The following is an 18,016-nucleotide window of genomic DNA, read 5'->3' on the forward strand; positions in this document are numbered from 1 at the left end:
TAATGTGAATAATGTGTTATCTGTGCCACTAATAATGTGGGGAGGGGAATACAAATGCATCAGGCCGAACACTCCCAATCCCAAAGACCCTTTGAACATTTACAGATGGATTTTATTGAACTAACACCCAGCGAAGGGAAAAGCAATGTCTGGTAATAGTTGATGTTTTCCCAAGGGGTGGAAGTGCTCCCACGTCTAAACAGGATGCCAGAGCAGTAGCCAAGGCTTTGCTAACTGAAATAATTCCGAGATGGGGCATCCCTGAAAGGCTAAGCAGCGACAATGGAAAGCCATTTAAAAATATTGCCCTACAGCAGATCAGTGATGACTTGGGAATAAAGGTGAGGCAACATTGTGCCTACCACCCAGCGAGCGGTGGGGCAGTGGAAAGAGAGAAAACTATCCTTAAAAATACATTGGCAAAATGTTGAGGAACTCGAGGTGACATGGACAAAGGCATTTCCAATTGTGCTAATGTATATGATGGAGAGGAAGAGTACATATTAGGACGTTTGAGATGTTGTTTGCAAGGTGGCCCAATACAGGAATTGGCCAAGACCGATTGTAAAACAGATAACAGACCACTGTGAGGACGAGATATTATGTTACGGTATAAAACTCTCCACACTTCTGTCTCAAATACAGAATCAAAAGAAAGGCAGCACTACCCCAATCAGCAGAAGGGAAGATGCACAATCTAGAACCTGAAGACTGGATATTGGTGAAAGACTTCAGGAGCAAAAGCATGAAGGCAAAGAGCTGGCTGGGACCGTTCCAAGAGCTCCCTACAACACAGACAGCTGTTAAGATCGCCAAAATAGCCACGTTGATACACGCCAGCCGTTGCAAACGTGTAGCTGATCTTGAGAAGACATCGGACAACACCGGATCCAAAAAAGTGTAAGTAATGATTAGAAGACTCATAGTAATATGGGGCTGCATGGCAGGACGAGTCGTGAAGGCAGGGATGTCTGGGATACAACAGCAGACGGCAATCTTAACCAAGGATGTTAAGTTGACCTTTACATGCCACCCATGCCCGTTTGGTAACCAGGACGACTATAAATAAGGCAATAAATATTTACGCAGAGATCCTTGTGTACCCAGTTACTGGCACTGAGTAGTATCCATCACGGCTACAGGTACACCTGACACGGGATATCGGTTTCCTGTTATCAAAGAAGGAGGTGCCATGGCAAGGGTAATAATAACCAAGATTCAGAAGAGTGATGAGGAAACCTGGTGGTGTGGAATAGATAGACCCTTCTCCGGTATCTATAGACAGTTGAATATAGTGGTACAGCCTCGCACCCACCCCACCCGAGATGCAGTGCAGAAGGTCCTCCAAGAAATAGTAGCTCCTGGACTCGAAAAGATGAATGTTCAATGACCCGCACTGCAGATGGGCGGAAAGGCCATTTCCAAACTGACAGAAATGCAAGAAAGAAATAAACTGAATGTGCAGCTAAAATGATCACAAATGAAAAAAGTAAAAGTGGATTCATTGAGAAAACATACAGCACCATATTTCACTTCCCGTGGAAGTTTACTGTTAAGGACTCAGTGGTCTCACTGCTGTAGCAATGGGGGATTTCCTCTGACCGTTTATGTTGTTGACAACCTTCCCAACGCAGGGAATTTGTATGGAACTGGCAATTAATCCAGTATTGTCACAAACAGGATTCAGCCGAGCATAAAACAAAGAAGTGTGAATCCTGGAAATCTGAAACAACAACAGGAATTGACAGAGAAACTCTGCAGGCCTGACAGCATCTGTGGAGACAAAGAGATTTATTGTTTCGTATCACAGATTCAGGCTACTTATGATTTTTATTGTTTTATTGCCTGGGTAATTGTCAATTTCACTTCGCGAAACAGCATACTTACCAGAATATCTCATTAGCTGACAGACGTCATCTGTAAAAATGCAAAATTCCTTTATCGGCTGTAATGCTTTTGCTGTTACCCTGAGGTGGTGAAAGGCTGGCCTTCATTACCTTTTTCTTCTCCTTTATGTCGATGAGCAGCCATGGTGAATGGAGAATTTCTGTTTGTGTCCCTTTGTCTCTCTATACAATCTCACTCTCTTCTACATTCTCCCACTCTCTGTCTGTCAATATCCCTCATTTTTCATTTCTACTCTTGGAAAAGTGTTAAAATCGGAGGCTGTTCCGTGCCTTTCTCCGCCCCCACCCCCGGCCAGAGTGTGTAGAACTGGGCTCACAGTCTCCAAGTAATGTCTGTGTTACTTAGGTCTGAGGTCAGGTGACATTTGTTCACTCAAAACGTTATGAGCTTTTACAATTCTAAATAGTATTCATAATAGACCAGAAAAAAAAGCAGTTTGACTCCAATTATCGGATTTCTATGATGCCATTGCCGTTTGCCGAAAATCAATGAATGGTGACAGCAGACAATGAGAGCCATTATCTCATTGGATGCGTTATTACTACAACATTGTCCTGCAAGTCTGCAGTGTCTCCTGCGTCTCTTCATTATTCCCAAAAAACTTGAAAAGACGGATGGACAATAATAGTAGAAGAGATAGGCAAATCCTTGTGGAACAGAGTAAAAAGAACTCTGCATTGAATTATCAGGGTAGAACATAGACTAATGGGTCCACATCAGGAGGTAGGGCTTGGTAGCACGAAATAATAACGGTCTGAGCTCAAACACAAAAGGCATGCTGAGCCGTCACTTTCGCGATGTTGGATAAACAATACAGCTTTTACAAGAAGTTTAAACAGTGAACTTTCAATGTACAGAACATTTGACAGCATTTGACACCATTAACGTCTGTTTATTGCCATATGCTTTAACTGACGAAACCACAGACACGGTTCTTCAAATCAATAAGGGCATTTAATGAAGTATTTGATCACAGTTAATCGGACTACCTTTCTGTAATAAAGCTGCTCGATGAGAATTTATATTAACGACCGCTTGTGCAGGAAAGAAGTTCACAACTGGTGACTGTCCACTGAAAATGTACAGGAGGAGGCAATCTCTTCCTGCTTTGATTTCAAACTGATGCCTTCACCTCTTTAACCTGACAGGATAAGCAGTATGTGTTCATCCTCTCGGGGCCGATTTACCGCCTGAATATGCACAGAGGGAAACTCATACCAAGAGACCAGGGTAATTGTGGTTAATTTACCAGGAGTGGTGTGTGAGTTGGTGTTAACAGCGGGCAGTAAGGGCTAAACCATTAGCACTGACATTGATCCTTGTACCAACAGCTCCTCACTCACTTTCTGCCTCATTCATCTCAGTCATCATTGACTTTCAGTTTATCCTACTTTCCTTTTGAAACTTTACTTTTGTTCTGGACCACTTTCGGATGTCCACTTGGAAAGTGCAGTTTTTTCAAACGAAATTCTGGAGAATGCACATCACTCTTTGGGATAGGCTTCACTGCCCAACCATAATTACTCAAGAGATTGAGATGGTAAGCTACTTTACTTCGTCCTCGAAGTGCTCAACACAGTGATACAGCCATGATGTCGATAGGGAGGGAGTTCCAAGAATTAGACACAGCGACATTGAATGAACAGCGAGATAGTTTCAGCTCAGAAAGGCGAGATCCTGAGAGGGGATTTGCAGTGACACTTTATTCGTGTATGTGCTGCCATGGCTGCCAGAGGATGTGGTGGAGAATCGTACAATTGCAACATTTAAGATGCATTTGAAATTGTATATGAGTAGGAAGGGTTTGGAGGGATATGGGCCTTGTGCTGGCAAGAGCGACCAAATTGGGTTGGGATTTCCGGTCAGCATGGGCAGGTTTGAACGAAGGGTCTGTTTCTCTGCAGTGCATCTCTATGACTCTATGATTCCAGTTGGTTGCAATCAATCACTGGATTCCTTCTGGCAGAACCGGGTCTGTGCTCTCTGTGGAAGCAGAAAATGGTTTTCATTCAGATAAGCCACAAGAAAAGAAATAAATCTTCATTTCCTGACTTGGAATTTTATCCAGGCCTGGGCGATTCAAACCCAGACTCTGAAGCAGGGACTCCACTGAAGTTGACAATAACCCTTTCGACCTAACCTGTACAAATTCTTGTGCCTATCGTTCTTTGTCCCCACATTTTGAAGCACCGGTCCTTGCCGTGGGTGGTGAAGCAGCTAACTACTGCCTCGTAGAAAAACCGTGGGCTCAGAGACACGATCGATCTGTCACGCAGCGGGGATTGCATTGCTCAGAACAGACGTGTTTGCTGTGTGGGACTGAAATTGATCTCGAACACACACAGATACGGTGTAACAGCTGCCAGCAGATGTGGAGACGGTTGGGACAGTTTCATTCTCACTCTGGGAAAAAGACTGGATCCTAAATTCAGGAGAGATAAGTGTCACAGATAGAAGGCTGAAAATTTGTTTGGAAATGATATGTGTCATGACCGAATGGCGGGCAGACCAGATGGGCTGAAAGCTCTAACTGTCCTCCGATGCCTTCTGGTCCCTGACCATCCAGTATCTAAGGAAGTAGAAACAGAGTTAATCGTGCATTTCGAAGTCCTCCTCTCATAACTCGGCGAGGTGAGAGATGGAACAGTTCTGCTATTAAATTTTCAGACTGGGAGAATGTTTGGAGATGGATTAATAAAAGAGACACTGAGTATAAAGTTGAGAGTCAGGAGATATTCAATAAAATAGGTAGACGGAAATGGACATGGAGTAATAAGTGTCACTGGTCTTGAAGACTTAACTCGGTTTTCCATTCCAAGATTCTACCAGATCTGCTGAGATTTTCCCGCAATTTCTCTTGTTGGTACTGGAACAGAAGGGAAAAGTCTGATCCTGGACCAATCAGCTCTGTCTGCTCTGTGGACGTTTGAATTCCCTATTCGAACAAATCACTTCTGACCCACACGGAAACCTCACTATCCTGCATCACCCCCACCCCTGTTACTGACAATAAGCTGTTCATTACGTAAACACATATGGGTACACATCAGCATCATTTACTGAGTGAATTGGGCAAATTTCAGGGAGAGTTCCATTCGGTTTCCATCAGAGCATTCTCAATCAGTTAATTCTATTGCAGCACCATTTGACATGCAGCTGTCACTGTCATGTGGCCATTCGACGTCTCTGGACATTTTGGTTGGGGCACGTTTGGAATGGAACCTCACGTTTTGGAAGGGACATCGTTTACAGCATATTCGGCTGAACTGATAACCTTGTCTCTTGCACCTGCAGTACAGTGGAGACAGTTTTCACTCAGAAACCAAGAGATGATCAAAACGGAGGAAAAAATGTGTCAACAAAACCTGTCTCAGCGAGCGAATTCGCTCTTGCAACATTAAAGGAGAGCGGCAAACCTATTAACAAACAACAGCGCCTTGCGTGGGTCTCGACCCCACACCATTGAGATTAAAGGTGTCAAGCTCTACCGACTGAGCGTACCCGGACACGATTGGTGTTGGTTAATTTATCATTTCATACTGAGTTTAATTCAGCTGACACGGCAATTTTCAAAAATCTCATTCATTCCTCCCCATTGCAAATAACATTATCCAAGTCTTTCAATTCTCAGATTTATTCCTTCAGACCATTACAATCCATTTAGGCCTTGCCCCGGGATTTTCGATTCTCTGTTAATATTTTCATATTTTGACCCTGATCCTTAGGTCACCGAAGTGATTCCCAGACACTCTGGCAGACTGCAAATCAATCGGGAAAATACCTCAGGAAACCAAATCATTTCTGATTAGAGTGTAGGGAATCCCATCTGCTGAAGAGACAGAGTCCTCACAATCAACACTTTCTTTGTTCTACCTGCCTACAAAGTTTACCACTTCTAATATTCGAGAAAGGAATTCTGATTATAAAATGTTTGAAAAACAGGAACAATCTTCTGAAGACATTTCCAAGTTGAATTGGAATTTTTTACCCTTTCACACGGTAACAGCCATTCCTGAGGAAGGAGTTTCCAAGAGCTGTGTCCAGAGCTGGGCAGGAAGCCGCTGATTGAAACTGCAGTGGCCCCTTTCTGTTGGCAGCAGGGGCTTGTAGAGAGTGGGGTCACATTTTGCTGCACGTGACTGTCTCACTCATTGCGGACTCAGGGTCAATCATGGATGAGTTCTCGTGGTTGTATTGTCAGTACATGGTCGATCTCAATACTTGATGTGAAATATTTGAGGCTCTGTGCTCTTTTTGGGCTAGGACAACCAACATTTCAGCCAAATGCTCTGATCATTTGAGACACAGCAACTGGCAGCAACATTGTGCTTGTACCCATCCAAACGCACAGTGCTCGAGAGGATGTGGACAGCAGTAGTTCTCATTATTTTCAGAATCAGTTGCTCATGTTCCCGTGTTTATCGCAGAGGGGGTGAGAGACCCGAGGAGTAACAAACACAAACAGAAAGCAATATCAGGACCTGTGTAGTTCTGTCATAAAAAGCAGCCTGCAGTGGTTCTATTGCAAAATTGGATTTCAAACCCACGACGCAATAGAGACTGGATCCTAAACCCAGCACATTACATCTCTCTGGATTAGTGGTGCTGGAAGAGCACAGCAGTTCAGGCAGCATCCGAGGAGCAGTAAAATCGACGTTTCAGGCAAAAGCCCTTCATCAGGATTGCAGCGTTTCGCCCGAAACGTCGATTTTACTGCTCCTCGGATGCTGCCTGTACTGCTGCGCTCTTCAGCACCACTAATCCTGAATCTGGTCTCCAGCATCTGCATTCATTGTTTTTACCTCCATTAAACCACTCGGCGACGCTCCCTGACAATAACTGAGCGCCAAATCTGTCAAGACTAGTGTTTCAGCATCGCTTCACTTCAGGCAATTTCCCCTGGCACTTTCTATGAATACCTTAGCATAATTTAAAAAAAAATTTACAACGATTTGAACGGTTTGCACATTGTGGACATTATTGAGAAGCTGAATATTCTTCGACAGTTTTCCCTGCAGCTTCAGGCCTGAGGGATGTCCTTGGAAAAGTTTACAAAATCATGAGGTAGACGAGCAGAGAACATAGTCAATCTACACTTTTTCAGAAGTCACATGAGTTTAAAGTGAGATAGCATAGATTAAACGTGAGAGCAGTACAATTTGAAAGGGATACGAGCAACACTTGTTTTTAATACAGACATTTTTGTGCGTGTGGAATAAATTGCCACATTTAGTGGCAGAGTTTGGTGCACTCACAACACTTCAAAAGCATCTAAATGGGTATGCAGACAGGAATTGTTCGGAGAGATAAGGGACAGATATTGGCAAATATGTTTAGATTAGTTACGGTCATCTGTTCAACAGATGCAAGTTGGATAGGAAGGTTTGCTTCCGTGCTCGGCAATTCTGTGACACTCCAGTACCTGACAACAGTTTGAAGAGACCACTTGCAAAAACGCATGCTGTTTGTTACTAAGTCAGCGTGTTTGAATTTTATTTTTTTTGTTGAGGCGTAATGTTTTGAAATGACACAGAGAGGAATGTTTTCCAGACATTTACAGACAATGACCATTCTCCTTGATACATTCTCAAGTTCTCCATCAAATAATTTCGTTGACTAAAAAAAACCTCACAAATCGTGTTACCCCCTTAACTCTCCAGTGAATCCAAAAACTGACAGCTCTTAATGTGGACCAGGTGCAAAACTCAAAAGGCAGAGTCATTCAGACACACAAACTCATTACTTCTGTCTGTGGGGCAGTGCGAGACGTGTATGTCAAGAACTGCTCACACAAATAACACCGAAGCAATTCCAAAAGGAGCTTCCCGACATTCTGGAGATTTAGTGCATTGCCAAGTAACAGAAAGTGCTCAAGTAACATTAAACAAAACAGAAAAATGTACCATGCAAAGTGAATATTACCAATTATATTCTCGATTAAATTAGGTCAACAATGTGCTGGTGCCTCCATCTGATCGAGCGAGCCAATCTCCAGCCTCCCTCACCAGGACAGTAATGAAGGAAATGAGAGAAATATAACAAGGTTTCACGTTGCGATTGCCCACCTTTTAGCCACAACAACAAAAAACGAGGGAGCAGATTCAGTGCAGGATCTGGCTTCACAACAGCGGTGAAATAACGACGTCCACTCACTTTCAGGGAAAACTGTGAACAACTCACATTGTCCAGAATATGAATACACAGCGCAGAATATGTTTAGTTCCCATGTTCTACTGCTACCCCGACATTCATACGATAATGTACCTTTCAAAGAGAGCGTTTGTAGCTGTGGAATGACAGTGGCAGCTGTTTCCCCTCGCTCTTTCTGCCGCCCTTGGTCGTGTAGGGGATGCAATTCTCATCTTACACGCGGTAGTTGAGTGGGCAATTCTCTGTTGTGGAAAAGCGGACTGTTTTGGAGCAGAAAGATGTGAAGTTCGGATGCTTCTGGAGTTCTTGTTGAAAAGTTTGGTGACGCTCGGAAGATGGTTTGCAGACTTTTCCTCCCTTTCTGGGTGACATTCTCAGCGCTGCAGGGGTTCCTGTGGAGCGCTGCACTCATGTTTTGGTACGAATTCATTTGGTTTCATTCCCGCTGCTTCCGTTTGTTGGGATTGCAGATTGGGTCCAACAGATGGAATCCGTGGATGAGTGCCCTGCTTCCAGGAATTGTCTGGCTGTCTTCTGCTTGCCCTGTCCTATTATTGTTGTGCTATTCTAGTCGAATGTGTGGCCCCTGCCGTCTGTACATATTGCTGCTAGGGACTGCTGGACTGACGCCCACACAAATTCTTTGCCAAGAACCAATATTCAAACACCTTCATTCGCAAATGCATGGCACACAAAGTTCGCAACGAGGATTTGCTATGAGGTAATTTTTAAATCATGCTTCCCTGTGTTAAAAACAAATTCTGGAAAACGATATCCAGACTCCTCCGAACACTCGGACTTATGACAGCACAGAAACGGAGAGCCTCACTCAGACAACAACTCACGAGAAAACAAGGCCTAATACCCATCATGTGCAGGTCAAACGGAGTTGACGAGATTCCACGCAGGGACTGCACGAAACACGACATAGGAGAAAGAGGCTGACAACTAAGAGAGCTGCATTCATAATTTCATCTGGACTGTAAACGCCTCGGACAACTGTTCCTTGCAGTTATGCACAGAATATTGAATGTCTCTGATTCCAGGGCTTGGAATTCGGATGATATGACAGTCTGCAGCACTGGTTACTTCCTTGTGTGAGGTAACTCCTGATGGAACACATGTCACACTCTATTGCTCATTGAGAAATACATCCAAAATAGGAGCTTAGAGCAGCATTTTTGTTGTCCTTCTGGTGCTGTCCCTGACATGCCCTGTGGCACTGCACTTATTCTGTGTTTCCTGAGGGTTCGGCACATGGTTCCACGATCGTTTTATAGGCAGAAATCTGCATTTTCGCTTCAATAACTGGTGTATGAAGCGTATGTCCACCATTCTCTATTTTATTTTTCTCTTCTTATGCACAACTGCAATACAGTAAAGGATCAATTGAAATTGAAAGATGATATACAGAGGCGTGTGGAATACCGAAGTTTTAATGACATTTCTGCAATGGTAAGAGAATTACCTAGATTCAGGAAATAAGGATGTAAAGTCTGTTTGGCTGGAGTTGAGGAACAGTGAGGAATGGACTCACAAGCATGTGTACTTTACAAGCCCACTCGCAGTAACCACAAAGCGAAATAAATCGTACAAGGGGGGAAATGCGTGTGAGTGACAAAAATGGCAATAGTCATGCGTGATCTTAACTTCCCATCTAAAACTCTCGGTTCCATTGTAAAAACGTTTGGAGAACCAAAATCAAAAACAATCCCACATGTCCCATAAAACATCACGAGGGATATCTTGGTAATTGATTTCTCTGCTGGTGACTTAATTTTCCTATTTTCTTGGAAACCATCTCTTTAATTGTGAGCATCAGAAAAGGCTTTGTTTTGCCAGCAAGAAATAAATATGTGATGAACCTTTGTTCGTTTCATGTATAAGAACACTGAGACTCCTCTGCACCGCACTTCTTTTGCATTTCTATCGATTTTAACACGAGTGTGTCTTTTGATTCTTCCCAACAAAGTATATGACCTCGCATTCCCTACATGAAACTGCATCTGCCAAGAATACTCCAATTGTTGGAGGGAATCCTGAGGAACAGAATGTACATGTATTTGGAAAGGCAAGGACTGATTCGGGATTGTTAACATGGCTTTGTGCGTGGGAAATCATGTCTCACAAACTTGATTGAGTATTTTGAAGAAGTAACAAAGAAGATTGATGAGGGCAGAGCAGTAAATGTGATCCATACGGTCTTCAGTAAGGCGTTCAATAATGTTCCCCATGGGAAACTGATTGGCAAGGTTAGATCTCATGTAACAGCAGTGGACCTAACACCAACCCTTGTGGTACGTCGCCAGGACCTGGACACCAAGAAGAACATGTTCCAACTACTACAACACTGTTTTCTATTGGCAAGCCAATTACTGATCAAAGCTGGAATCTCTCCCACAATTCCATTCCTCCGCATTTTGTATACTAGCCTATTGTGGGGAAACGTATCGAACAACTTGCTGAAACCCATATACACCACATCAACCGGGTTACTGTCATCTACCTGTTTGGTCACTTTGTCAAAAAAATCAATAAGATTCGTTAGGCAAGGCCTAACCATCACTAAACCGTGCTGACTGTCCCTGATCAGATTATTCTTTTCGAGATGGTCATAAATCCTATCTATAATAACCTTTTCCAACACGTTACCAACAACTGCAGTGAGACTCACTAGTCTGTAATTACCAGGGTTGTCTCTACGAAACCTTTTGCACAAGAGAAAAACATATGCTATGCTCCATTCCACAGCTCTATTCCTGCAGACAGCGATGATTTGACGATCAATTCCAAAGGCTCATCAATCTCTTCCCTTGCTTCCCAGAAGGATCCTAGGACAGATCCCATCCGGCCCAGGGGACTTGACTGTTTTCACAATCTTCAGTATTAGACGCAAGTATCTCTGTATCTTCCTCGCCAACATTTTCATTTACTATAGCGAACACTGTCGAAAAATATTTATTTAGTGCTTCCCCTATCTCCTCTGACTCCACACAAAACTTCCCACTATTATCCGTGATTGTCCCAAATTTAACTCGCGTAATTCTTAGAGATAATGCTTTAAATATGGAACATTTCTGATGAAGAACTCGAGTTTCCCAAGTCTAATCAAATTACTAGCCTGGTTTGCAAGATAAGCTTTCTGAACTTTGAGTAGAAATTATTCCAGCAGGAAAAGCATTCATAACGTATGCCAGCAAGACCCGAACCTACATGGGGAAAAAAACCCAACGAACGTCTAACACCATCGCCTTAACCACTCGGCTACGACTGCAGGGAAAGCTACAACGTTGAGCAGTGACCAAATCAGCGGTGATCTCATTGAAAGCTGCCGCTTACTTGATGAGTTAAATGCTTCCATCTCCTTTCATACCTTTGCTGTCGTTTGTAAGGTGCGAGACACCAATGTAAAAGAAGAAAAGCACAAAGTTAGGAAAAGATATTTGCAGCCAAACTGAGTCAAAATTATTTATTGAAAAGAAAATCACACTTGGCAATTTGCTAGATCTTTTTGCGAACATGACCAGCAGACGTAATCAAGGGAGCTATTGATCAGAGTATTCTTGGACATGAAACAAACAAAGGTTAGTGACATATTCATTTCTTTCTCTGGCGAACGAAATGGTCTTTCCTGATGGTTAGAATGAAAGAGATGGTTCCCAATAAACGACAGAGATTAAGTCGCTTGTAGATATACTTCAATGTGATACGATTCAATTTCAGCCCCTAATTACCCCAGAGATGGAGGGGGTGAGTTACTTTTCTTCACTCTTCAACTCCACAGCATGGAGGTAGAGACATGAAACCGCTAGAGATGGAGTTCTTGAATTGGGAACCAGCGACACTGAAGGAACTCGGCAAAAGTGAGGACTGCAGATGCTGGAAACTTGATTTTAGATCAGAGTGATGCTGGAAAAGCACAGCAGCTTAGGAGGAGCAGGAAAGTCGATGTTTCTGTTGTCAGTCTTTCTGCGTTCTGCAAACAAGTTTCGTTTTTGGCTCAGATTTCGAGCAACTGCAGCTATTTGTATTATGTTAACATTCATAATGTTTTGGACAAAACCAATGACCTGCTAGCATCGGAAAATCGGCAGAAGTACAGGTACACCGATATGTTAGCTGAACAATACAACCATTCCATGAGCGGAATACGATCCGGGCCACGGTGCTGAGAGTACCGAATCTTCACATGTAAATAACAAGACAAGGCGATAGATACTATCGTATTTAGTGTAAATAAAACACCCTTTATGAATATTTTCGTTGCAGATTTTTTTCAACTTGTCTTCGTAGATTTACAAAGTGGGAAAAGGCGATTCCTCCTGTGTGCATTGCGGCTAATGAGAGAGCCAACTATTCCAGTCGCAGTTTCCAACTTTGGCCCAAAGTCTCGTGTGTTCTAATGTTCCCAGGGCAAATGTCAATGGCTTTATCCTGTGTTCTTAAATGGCACAATGCTGGGGCAGATGTATGACACTTCCACAACGACTTGTAACTCTTTTGAGGAACTCATGCTCATTTTCACACACAAAGGGAGACACACAGAAAGGTACCCGCAAACCGACAAGACGTCTCCGTCGTGGTGAGCTAGAATTTGAAATGGACAAGAGGACAAATGCAACTTTTTAAAAGCAGAAGCACAGAAGCGACGTCCCAGCAGGGGAGCGTCAACGTGGGGCATGGTTACAGTGAGACATTGCCCCTCGAGCCCGGTCGGACGCGTACCTCCAATCTTCTGATCCGAAGTCAGACGCATTATCCGTTACGCCACTTGCCCAACAGACACGCTCGGCAATGGCAGAATGTCGATATATAATGCCATGGACTTTCACGGAATCAGAATTAAAAAGGTGAACAAGCAGCGAAGATAATCACCAACACTGCTTCACTTCGAAGTTTCCAATGTGTGAAGCAGTGCCTTTCACTGGCAAAGGAGAAACATTTGTCCTCAGCTGCCTGCTTCAGGGTCGCCTCCTTCTCTGCTGGAAGTGTCCATCGTTTTATTCACAGTCACGACGCGATTTCATGATCCACTCCAGTGAAAACGTGTCATGGTGTCGTCTAAGCAAGACCCTGCCGAAACTCAGCGAGAGACACCTGGTCATTTCGAGCTCAGGATGTGGAATTAGTCGAGATGCGTGACACCTTTTATTGGCGCCGCCACTTCACTGCAAATTAGCGGCTCAAAACGAGCCGTTGTTAGCATCAATTTGATTTGTAACTTCCTGCAGTGCATTTGCTAAACAGCATCAGATAGATCCCATCCGGCCCAGCTGACTTATCTATTTTCACACTCTGCAGTATTCCTAATATCTCTTCCTAGTGAACCTCAATCTCTTCTAGTCTAGACGCAAGTATCTCTGTATCTTCCTCGCCAACATTTTCATTATCTAGAGCGAACTCTGTCGAAAAATATTTATTTAGTGCTTCCTCAATCTCCACTGACTCCACACACGACTTCCCACTATTATCCTTGATTGTCCCAAATTTAACTCTCGTCATTCTTTTATTGCTGACATACCTATGGAAAGCCTTAGGGTTATCCCTGATCCTATCTGCCAACAACTTCTCATGTCTCCTCCTGGCTCTTCTCAGCTCTCTTTTTAGGTCTTTCCTGATATCGTTGGAACCCTCGAGCGCTCTAACTTAGTTTTCACGTTTTGTCCTAACATAAGACTTCTTGTTCTTCTTGACCAGGGATTCCACTTCCTTAGTAAACCACGGCTCACGCGTTCTATATCTCCCTCCCTGCTTGACATGTACATACATATCTAGGACACACAGGAGCTTTTCCTTGAATTAGCTCCACATTTTTAATGTGCTCACCCCCTACAGTTTCCTACCCCACTCTACGCTTCCTAAATCTTACCTCATTGCATCGTGATTTCCCTTCCACCAGCTGAAACTCTTGCTCCGTGGAGTACACCTATCCCTTTCCATCACGAAAGTAAACCTGAGAGAGAGTTGTGATCGCTGTCTCCACAGAGCTCACCTACTTCCAAATCTAAAACCTGGCCAGGCTCGTTACCCAGTACTAAATCGAAAGTGGGTTCTTCCCTTGAAGGCTTGTCTACATACTGTGTCAGGAAGCCCTCCCGCACACACTGGACAAAAATTGACCCATCTATACTCGTCGTACTGTAGTGATCTCAGTCAATATTTGGATATTGTCTTGAGTGTTCCAGAGTTTTTCATTGTCCCAGAGTCCAGATGAAGTTTGTATTCCTCACGTACGGGAGCGAGAATTCTTTCAATGTCTCAGATCACTTCCTGTGCCGAGAACATCAGAGTCAATGTCCCTTCCTCTACTCGGACTGACAATTTACACTTCTTCAATCTCCTATGATTCCATTTCCTAAAGAGTTTCTCAAGATTTCCAAAGCTGGAGCCTAAATTATATGGTTTGCTTCCTAAACATTTTTCCAACTGCCAACGGACAATATTTTCACAGTATCTCTTCACAATCCTCTGGCTTGCACCACGTCCAGGGATGATAAGTCCCGTTTAGTGGACAGAGTTCCTAGGCTGGTGAGTTTCACTTTGGTTAAGTGGCAATTTCCTTCGGTTGTTTGTAATGATGGGAGAGGGAGCGGTGGGGAATGAGCACTCTGACGAGCAGGAGGAAGTGTTGCCAATGACCAGAGTCAGAGAACAGAGGACAAGGGATGAAAGGAATCTAATGAAAAGCAGCACTTCTGCTCAGGGCGTTCAATAACAACTGCAGAAACCCGATGTGTCGAGCAATGTATCTGGAAAGAGAAACAGAGATAATGTTTTAAATGTGGAGCATTTCTGATGAAGAACTCGAGTTTCTCAAGTCAAATCAAATTACAGGCCTGGTTTGCAAAAACAGGTGTTCTGAACTTTGAATTGCTCCAGCAGGAAAGCATTCATAGCATAGTCAGCAGGATTTGAACCTACGTGGGGAGACCCCAAAGGATACCTAATCCATCGCCTTAACCACTCGGCCATGACTACAGAAAGCACCGCCCGGTGAGCATTGGCCAAATCAACCGTGATCTCATTGAAAGCTGCCGCTTACTTGAGTTAAATGTTTCCATCTCCTTTCATACCTTTGCTGTCATTTGTAAGGTGCGAGACACCAATGTAAAAGAAGAAAAGCACAAAGTTAGCAAAAGATATTTGCGGCAAAATTGAGTCAAAATTATTTCTTGAAAGGAAAATCACACTTGGCAATTTGCTAGATCTCTTTGCGAACATGACCAGCAGAGGTAATCAAGGGAGATATTGATCTGAGTATTCTTGGACATGAAACAAACAAAGTTTAATGATATATTCATTTCTTTTTCTGGCAAAGGAACCGATCTTTCCAGATGCTCACAATGACAGAGATTTTTCCCAATTAAAGACAGAGATTAAGTCACTTGTCGATATAATTCAATGTGATACGATTCACTTTCAGCCCCTAATTACCCCAAAGATGGAGGGGGTAAGTTACTTTTCTTCACTCTTCAACTCCACAGCATGGCGGTAGAGACATGAAACCGCTAGAGATGGAGTTCTTGAATTGGGAACCAGCGACACTGAAGGAACTAGGCAAAAGTGAGGACTGCAGATGCTGGAAACTTGATTTTAGATCAGAAAATGCTGGAAAAGCACAACAGCATCCGAGGAGCAGGAAAGTCGATGTTTCTGTTGCCAGTCTTTCTGCATTCCGCAAACAATTTTTTTTTTGGCTCAGATTTCCAGCAACTGCAGCTATTTGTATTATGTTAGCATTCATAATGTTTTGGACAAAACCAATGACCTGCTAGCATCGGAAAATCGGCAGAAGTACTGGTACACCGACATGTTAGCTGAACAATACAACCATTCCATGAGCGGAATACGATCCGGGCCACGGTGCTGAGAGTACCGAATCCTCACAAGTAAATAACAAGACAAGGCGAGAGATACTATCGTATTTGGTGTAAATAAAACACCCTTTCTGAACATTTTCGTTGCAGATTATTTTCAACTAGTCTTCGTAGATTTACAAAGTGGGAAAAGGCCATTCCGCCTGCGTGCATTGCGGCTAATGAGAGAGCCAACTATTCCAGTCGCAGTTTCCAACTTTGGCCCAAAGTCTCGTGTGTTCTAATGTTCCCAGGGCAAATGTCAATGACTTTATCCTGTGTTCCTAAATGGCACAATAATGGGGCAGATGTATGACACTTCCACAACGACTTGTCACTGTTTTGAGGAACTCATGCTCATTTTCACCCACAAAGGGAGACACACAGAAAGATACCCCCAAAGCGACAAAGGTCTCCGTTGTGGTGAGCTGGAATTTGAAATGGACAATCGGACAAATGCAAGTTTTAAATGCAGAAGCACAGAAGCGACGTCCCGGCAGGACTTCACACGGGAGCGTCAACGTGGGGCACGGTTAAAGTGAGACATTCCCCTCGAGCGAGGTAGGACTCGAACCTAAAATCTTCTCATCCGAAGTTAGACACGTTATCCATTACGCCACTGGCCCAAGAGACCTTCCTACAGTGCATTTGCTTTACCACTCGGCCATGACTTCAGACAGGGCCGGACACTTGAGCATTGACCAAATCAGCCGTGATCTCATTGAAAGCTGCCGCTGACTTGAGTTAAATGCTTCCATCTCCTTTTATACCTTTGCTGCCATTTGTAAGGTGCGAGACACCAATGTAAAAGAAGAAAAGCACAAAGTTAGGAAAAGATATTTGCTGCCAAATTGAGTCAAAATTATTCATTGAAAGAAAAATCACACTTGGAAATTTGATTGATCTCTTTGCGAACATGACCAGCAGAGGTAATCAAGGGAGCTATTGATCTGAGTATTCTTGGACATGAAACAAACAAATGTTAATGGCATATTCATTTCTTTTTCTGGCGAAGGAACCGATCTCTCCAGATGCTCACAATGACTGAGATTTTTCCCAATTAAAGATGGCAAATAAGTCCCATCTCACGCTGACACCATCGTGAGCGCTGATGTTTCACAATGCCACAGAGTCAGGGTCAATTCCCGCCTCAAGCAACTGAATGTGTGGAGTTTGCACATTCTCCCCGTGGCTGCGTGCTCTTGCTCTGGTTTTGTCCCACAGTCCAAAAATGTACCGGTTAGTTGAAATGGCGGTGCTAAATTGACGGGGTTAAAGGAGAGGAATGCATTTGGGCTCGGGCGGGTCGGTGTGGAGTTGCTGGGCCGAAGGGCCTGTTTGCACATTGTAAGTATTCTAATCTACAGTAGTCAATGACCAAGGTACGGTGCATGTTGTTCGATGGGGCATATATAACTTTTCGATTGTTTTTATTCAAAGTTTCTTTACAATTCAAACGGGAGAGGAAGAAGGGAAATGAATGTCTCCTTTAATTCTTGCCTTCTTTTATCATTCACAGGCGGTATTTTTTCCTGTACGTTTTATTTTACACTGTGGTTACTGTTAGTGTTCTTGTAATCTCCACCGGCTGGTTTCCTCCCTCCTCAATGTCCCTCATCTCTATCCAAACACACTTTCCAACCTTATCTCCTGAATCAAAGTAATCTGTAACCATTGCATAATTGTCACGGAAACTGGGCTTTTCACACGCCAGTGTATGTCATTTCCCAATATTAATTGATCGTTTACTGTGTTGCAGTTGCGCACGAGAGGAGGTAAACAAAATAGAGGCCGGTGGTCCTGGGATTCAAACGAACGTAATTGCAGCTAAAACGCAGATTACTGCACACAATGCGATCACGGAAGCATGCACCGAACCGTCAGGAAGCACACAATAAGAACAATGCTGGAGGTCATGTCAGGAACAGGACTAGTAACACAACAGAAATACATCTCTTGGGTACTATTTTCGACGTATTTCTCAATGAGCTATCGTGTTTTACATATGTTCCATCGGGAGGTACCTCACACAAGGAAGTAATCAGTGCTGCAGACGGTCATATAATCCGAGTTCCAAGTCCTGGAGTCAGAGACACTCAGTG

At 43.5% G+C, this 18,016-nt stretch overlaps 1 long non-coding RNA gene and 1 other non-coding gene across 2 annotated transcripts in view; both read right to left on the minus strand.

Moving 5' to 3' along the window:
* Positions 1–18,016, minus strand: part of LOC140470889 (uncharacterized) — a 1,100,083-nt gene that overhangs the window by 155,715 nt on the left and 926,352 nt on the right. The gene's annotated exons all lie outside the window — the stretch shown is intronic.
* Positions 14,955–15,036, minus strand: trnap-agg (transfer RNA proline (anticodon AGG)). The gene has a single exon. It is a non-coding gene; the product is annotated as a tRNA-Pro (tRNA).

Source organism: Chiloscyllium punctatum, chromosome 52 (assembly GCF_047496795.1).
Source record: "Chiloscyllium punctatum isolate Juve2018m chromosome 52, sChiPun1.3, whole genome shotgun sequence".
NCBI lineage: Eukaryota > Metazoa > Chordata > Chondrichthyes > Orectolobiformes > Hemiscylliidae > Chiloscyllium > Chiloscyllium punctatum.